The sequence below is a fragment of the Mus caroli genome, chromosome 5 (genome assembly GCF_900094665.2).
Source record: "Mus caroli chromosome 5, CAROLI_EIJ_v1.1, whole genome shotgun sequence".
Taxonomy (NCBI): domain Eukaryota; kingdom Metazoa; phylum Chordata; class Mammalia; order Rodentia; family Muridae; genus Mus; species Mus caroli.
Genome location: NC_034574.1, coordinates 72394117 through 72401831, shown reverse-complemented (window position 1 = coordinate 72401831; position 7715 = coordinate 72394117).

The following is a 7715-nucleotide window of genomic DNA, read 5'->3' as shown; positions in this document are numbered from 1 at the left end:
AAGAAGAAGAAGAAGAAGAAGAAGAAGAAGAAGAAGAAGAAGAAGAAGAAGAAGAAGAAGAAGAAGAAGAAGAAGAAGAAGAAGAAGAAGAAGAAAAACCCATATCAGTAACTTGCTGGAATAAAAGTTTTTGACCCGGGGTGATGCCTATTAACTAAGCAGTTGTATTTATTGAATATTGAATATTCCTCACTCAATTTTGCATCATTATTTCTATAATCCCAGTGCCAGTCAGAATTCAGTATGAAAGAAACCACAAGCATATTGGTGTCTTTATAATGTATTGCCTGATATTCACATTTTTAAAATTATCTTATTGATTACTCTATTGTTTACATCTCAAATGCTATCCTACTTCCTGGTTACCCCCATCCCATGATATCCCACTTCCCCTTTACTCCTCCTCCAACCCCCATCCCACACCTGCCTTCCCCACTCCCAAGCCTGTATGAGAGTGCTCCCGCACCCACCCACTCTTTCCTGCCCACTGTTCCAGCATCCCCCTACTCTGGGGCACCAAACTTCCCTGGGGACCAAGGGCCTCCCTTCTCATTGCTGTCAAGCAAGGCCATCCTCTGTTACATATGTATCTGGAGACAAAGATCCCTTTAAGTACCCTCCTTGGTTGATAGTCTAGTCTCTGGGAGAATAAGATGGTCAGGCCAGCCTATGTTGTTCTTCCAGTGGGGTTGCAATCACCCTCCACTCCCCTACAAGGTCTTCTGAGTTCAACTTGATGGTTGACTCCAAGCATCCGCCTCTGCTTTGGTCAATTGCTAGATGGAGCTCCCCAGGTTAACTGTCACACTTGATTCCAGTCAGCAAGTGCCTCTTGACCAAGGCAACATATTTGGGTAGAGGGATGGAGCCACCCACTCATCTCAAAGTTTTTTGGTTTTGGTTTTGCTTTTTTCCCCTAGAAATGATCCTGTCTAGTGGAAGAATAGGAGAAAAAAATGGAACAGAGACTGAAGGAAGGGCCAAGTGTAGAAAAGCCCCACCTGGGGATACATCATTTCTGCAGACACCAAACCCAACACTGATAGTCAGATAATGTTATACTGGTTGACTTTTGGAGGTCAAATCTTTAAAATATTCTTTCTCCTTTCCAATGTGTCACAAGTACCTACTTCTATGAAATTGCCTCTGAAGTTTCAAATTCTATACTTTATCCATTGAAGTCTCAATCTAATATGTTTAGGTGTATGCCTTTCCAGAACTGTCAAATACTGCTGCATGAACAAAGTGAAACATGCAAGGAACTTTAAATAATTTTAAAGCCATTGATATTTTTAAAGTACTGGAAATGCTTAGGAAGATGCTTCATTTTAAATCTCACCAACATAATATTAATCACAAGTCTATTATATAAAATATATATGAATATATTTATGTATATCTCTATATACACGGATATAAATATGTAGTTATTGAGCCAACCAGAATCATTACCTATATACCTAGATATAGATATGTGTGATACAGATATATAGAATTTTTATTCTAGAGAGATTTATAATCCATAGATCTATCTACCTATCATATATGTGTGTATGTATGAATTTGACTTCTAAAATTTTCTTCTTTCTTCATTTTATTTGAAAATATACTTCTCTTTTTTTCTTCTTCTCTTTTCTTATACATTATATCTTGATTATAGTTTCCATTCTCTTTACTTCTTCTAGTTTCTCTTCACAGTCCCTCTCCTCCAGTAGCATACCCTTTCTATATCTCATCAGGAAATAACAAGATTCTAAGAGATAAAATGCAGCCATGACAAACAAAAATGTAATAAGAGGAAGCAAGCCTTCATATAGATGTAGAACACTGTAACCTAACAATAGAAAAAAAACCTAGAGAACAGGAAAAAGAGGCAGTGACATATTTGTTCACAAAGACAAGAATCCCATAAAAATGCTAAGCTAATGGCTATAATATATAAAAAGAGGACCTACTGTAGACCTATGTCTGTCCTTTGCTTGTTACTTCAGTATCTCTGAGCTCATGTATGACTTGCTTAGTTAATTCAGAGTGTTGTGGTCTGCCTATCATTTACCTCTCTGGCTTTCACAATCTTTTTTTTTTTTTCTTGCCAGATCTCTTTCTCTCTCTCTCTCTCTCTCTCTCTCTCTCTCTCTCTGATACTTTATTTATATTTCAAATGATAGCCCCTTTCCTAGTTTCCCCTCTGAAAATCCCCTATCCTCTCACCACCACCCCAACCTGCTTCAAAATCCACACACTCCTGCTTCCTGGCCCAGGCATTCCCCTATACTGGGGCTTAGAACCTTCACAGGACCAATTGCCTCTCCTCCCATTGATGACCAAATAGGACATCCTCTGCTATATATGCAGCTAGAGGCAAGAGGCACTCCGTGTGTTTTCTTTGATTAGTGGTTTAGTTCCAGGGAGCTCTGGGGTTACTGGTTAGTTCATATTATTGTTCTTCCTAGGGGGCTGTAAACCCCTACAGCTCCTTCTGCGCTTGCACTTACTCTTTCATTGGGAACCCTGTGCTCAGTCTAATGGAAGACTGTGAACATCCACTTCTGTATTAGTCAAGCATTGGCAGGGCCTCTCAGGAGACAGCTATATCAGGCTCCTGTCAGCAAGCTTTTGTTGGTATCTGCAATAGTGTCTGGGTTTGGTGGTGGTTTATGGGATGGATCCCCACATGGGGAAGTTTGCGGATGGTCCTGCTTTCAGTCTCTACTCTGACCGTTGTCTCTGTAACTCCTTCCATGGATATTTGTTCTCCCTTCTAGGGAGGAACAAAGTATCCATACTTTGGTCTTTCTTCTTCCTGAGTTTCATGTGTTTTGCAAATTGTATCTTGGGTATTCTGAGATTCTGGGCTAATATCCACTTATCAGTGAGTGCATGTCATGCGTGTTCTTTTGTGATTGGGTTACATCACATAGGATGATATCCTCTAGATCCATCCATTTGTCTAAGAATTTCATGAATTCATTGTTTTTAATAGCTGAGTAGTACTCTATTGTGTAAATGTACCACATTTTCTGTATTCATTCCTCTGTTGAGGAACATCTAGTTTCTTTCCAACATCTTGCTATGATAAATAAGGCTGCAATGAATATAGTTGAGCATGTGTCCTTATTACAAATTAGAGCATTTTCTGGGTATATGCCCAGGAGAGGTATTGCTAGATCTTCCAGTAGAACATGTCCAATTTTCTGAGGAACCTCCAGACTGATTTCCAGAGTGGTTACACCAGCTTGCAATCCCACCAACAATTAAGGGGTGTTCCTCTTTCTCCACATCCTTGCCAGCATCTGCTGTCACCTGAATTTGATCTTTGCCATTCTGAGTGGTGTGAAGTGGAATCTCAGGGTTGTTTTGATTTGCATTTCCCTAATGATTAAAGATACTGAACATTTTTTTAGGTGCTTAGCCTTTTGGTATTCCTCAGTTGAAACTTCTTTATTTAGCTCTGTACTACATTTTTTAACAGGGTTATTTGGTTTTCTGGAGTCCAACTTCTTGAGTTTTGTTTTTTTTTTTTTTATAAGTATTGGATATTAACCCCCTATCAGATTTAGGATAGCTAAAGTTCTTTTCGCAATTTGTTGGTGGACATTTTGTCTTATTCACAGTGTCCTTTGCCTTACAGAAGCTTTACAATTTTATGAGGTCCCATTGGTTGATTCTTGATCTTACAGCACAAGCCATTGCTGTTCTGTTTAGGAATTTTTCCTGGTGCCCATATCTTCAAGGTTCTTCCCCACTTTCTCCTCTATAAGTTTCAGTGTCTCTGGATTTATGGGGAGTTGCTTGATCCACTTAGACTTGAGCTTTGTACAAATTGATAAGAGTGGATCAATTCACACTCTTCTACATGTTAACCACCAGTTGTGCCTGCACTATTTGTTGAAAATGCTGTCTTCTTTCCACTGGATGGTTTTAGCTCCTTTGTCAAAGATCAAGTGACCATAAGTAGGTGGGTTCATTTCTGGGTCTTCAATTCTATTCCATTGGTCTACTTGTCTGTGGCTATACCAGTACCATGCAGTTTTATCACAATTGCCCTGTAGTACAACATGAGGTCAGGAAGGTTCCAGCAGAGGTTCTTTTATTGTTGAGAATAATTTTTGCTATCCTAGGTTTTTTGTTATTCCAGATGAATTTGCAAATTGCCCTTTCTTACTCGGTAAAGATTTGAGTTGGAATTTTGATGGCAATTGCATTGAATCTGTAGATTCCTTTCAACAAGATAGCCATTTTTACTATATTAATAGTCTTGCCAATCCATGAGCATAGGAGATCTTTCCATCTTCTGAGAACTTAAATTTTTTTCTTCAGAGACTTGAAATTCTTATCATACATATTTTTCACTTCCTTAATTAGAGTCACACAAAGGTATGTTATATTAATTATGACTATTGTGAAGGGTGTTGCTTCCCTAATTTCTTTCTCAAACTTTGTGTAGAGAAAGGCCACTGATATGTTTCAGTTAATTTTATATCCAGCTAATTCACTAAAGTTGTTTATCAGGTTTAGAAGTTCTCTAGTGAAAGTTTTGAGGTCACTTATATATATATTATCATGTCATCTGCAAATATTGATATTTTGACTTCTTCCTTTCGAATATGTATTTCTTTGGTCTCCTTTTGTAGTTGCTCTGGCAATAGGTAAGGAGAGAGTAGAAAGCCTTGTCTAGTCCCTGATTTAATTGGGATTGCTTCAAGTTTCTCTCCATGTAGTTTGTGGTTGGCTACTGGTTTGCTGTACATTGCTTTTATTATGTTTAGGTATCGGCCTTGAATTCTGGATCTTTCCAAGACCTTTATCATGAACAAGTGGTAGATTTTGCCAAATGCTTTCGCAGCATCTAATGAGATGAATATGTGGTTTTTGTCTTTGAGTTTGTTTATATATTGGATTGCGTTGATGGACTTCTGTGTATTGAACCATCCCTGCATTCCTGGGATGAAGCCTACTTGATCATGATGGATGATCGTTTTGATGTGTTCTTGGATTCAGTTTGTGAGAATTTTATTGAGTATAAATGCATCAATATTCATAAGGGGAATTGTTCTGAAGTTTCCTTTCCTTGTTGGGTCTTTTTGTGGTTTAGGTATCAGAGTACTTGTAGCTTCATAGAATGAGTTGGGTAGATAACCTTCTGTTTCTATTTTGTCGAATAGTTTGATGAGTATTGGAATTAGGTCCTCTTTGGAGGTTTGGTAAAACTCTGCACTAAACCCATCAGTCTTGGGCCTTTTTTTTTTTTTGGTTGGGAGACTAATAATGACTGTTTCAATTTCTTCAGGGGATATGGGACTGTTTCAATCGTTAATCTGATCCTGATTTAACTTTGGTATCTGTCTAGAAAATTGTCTATTTCATCCAGGTTTTCCAGTTTTCTTGAATATAGGCTTTTGTAGTAGGATCTGATGATGTTTTACATTTTTCTCAGTTTCTGTTGTTATGTTACCCTTTTCATTTCTGATTTTGTTAATTAGAATACTGTCCCTGTGCCCTCTGGTTAGTAGGGCTAAGGGTTTATCTATCTTGTTGATTTTCTCAAATTCCTAGTTTGGTTGTTTCTTTGTATAGTTCTTTATTTTTCCACGTGGTTGATTTCAGCTCTGAGTTTGGGTGAATTTGCTTCCTTCTGTTCTAGATCCTTTAGGTGTGCTGTCAAGCTGCTCATGTATGCTCTCTCCAGATTCGTTTTGGAGGCATTCACAGCTATGAGTTTTCTTTGTAGGACTGATTACATTGTCTCATAAGTTTGGATATGTTGTGGCTTCATTTTTATTAAACTCTAAAAAGTCTTTAATCTATTTATTTATTTCTTCCTTGACCAAATTATCACTGAGAAGAGCTTCCACGTGAATGTAGGTTTTCTATTAATTATGTTTTTATTGAAGTTCAGCTTTAGTCCGTGGTGATCTGATTGGATGCATGGGATTATTTCAATATTTTTGTATCTATTGAGGCCTGTATTGTGACCAAGTCTATGGTCAGTTTTGGAGAAGGTATCATGAGGTACTGTGAAACAGCTATATCTTTTTCTTTTAGGATAAAATGTTCTATAGATATCAGTTAAATCCATTTGTTTCATAACTTCTGTTAGTTTCACTGTGTCTCTGTTTAGTTTCTGTTTCCAAGATATGTCCAATGATGAGAGTGGGGTGTTATAGTATCCCACTATTATTGTGTGCTGTTCAATGTGTGTTTTGAACTTTACTGAAGTTTCTTTAATGAATGTGGATTTCCTTCCATTTGGAGCATAGGTCTTCAGAATTGAGAGTTCATCTTGGTAAAATATTACCTTTGATGAGTATGAAGTGCCCCTCCTTGTCTCTTTTCATAACTTTAGGTTGAAAGTTGATTTCATTCAATATTAGAATGGCTACTTCAGCTTCTTTCTTGGGAACATTTGTTTGGAAACTGTTTTCCATCCTTTTACTCTGAGGTAGTGTCTGTCTTTGTCACTGAGGTGGGTTTCCTGTATGCAGCAAAATGTTGGGTTTCCTTTCACAATCTTTCTACCTCCTCTTCGACAAGATTCTGTGAACTCTGATGGGAGATAATTATGAAGACTGCAAATTTAGAATCTCTTTCTATATAAGGTCTGGTGTGTATCTCTTCATTTGTTCCCACCTGCTGGCAGCAGAAGCCTCTCTGATGATGACTGGATAAGGCACTAATTGATAAGACATCAGAATATCATTAGGAATCATTTTATTGATTTTTTTCAGACCAATCATATTTGGTTGTACCATAGGACTCTGTGATACATAGTCTCTGGTACTTGTTTTCCCAAGCAGTTTTTGTTGTGGGTCCCTTCTCAGGATGTGGATCTTAATTCAAATAAGACATTGATCAGCTGCTCCTACAAGGTCAGTGCCACCATTACCCTAACAGATTTTGCAGGAAGGACAAATTATAAGCTAAGGTTTATATCTGGATTTGTGTCCTTGCTTCTCTTTTGGCAGTCTGTAAATGCAATTTCCACACCAAAGACTCAGAAACCCAGGGAGGAAGGCTCCAAATAGGCAACATCTCAACTTCCCATGTTCAAGGAGTTGGGTGGATGTAGTCCTTTGCATTGGATGTAGTCCTTTGTCTGTTTTCATCAAGCAGCACTTTGTCTTTGAATCAGCCAAGGTAACTGTGAAAATTCCATGAGATCCCCTTGGGGGAACAACTCAATTGATTGCAACCCTGTCTCTCCATTGGATGCCTTGCATGGCTAAAAGAGATGGCCAGTTGAAACTGTATATCCACCATTACACCCACTGAATTGGCATCATACATTTCATAGATTCCAGAAAGTTTCTACTGCACTAGATTTGTAGACCATCCCCAAGTGCCTTCAAATTTTAGCTACATTCACTCCCACCATCTCATAATCCACACCTGATTCATTTCATTTGTGTCCCCACACACTTCAAGTTGATCCATAAACTCTATTCTATTTCTGTTTCCCAGGGAGAATAATTCATCCACAGTACACACCTCACCACTCTTTCCATAGCCTCTCTAGGTTTACTGATTGTAGTTTAGTTATTATTTACATAAAGGCTAATATCCATTCATAAGTGAATAGATACCATATTTGTCTTTGTGGCTCTAGGTAACTCACTCAGAATATATTTTTCTAGTACCATCCACTTTTCTGTAAGTTTATGATTTTTTTTAAAACAGGTGAGTAATACTCAATTATGTAGATCTACAACATTCTC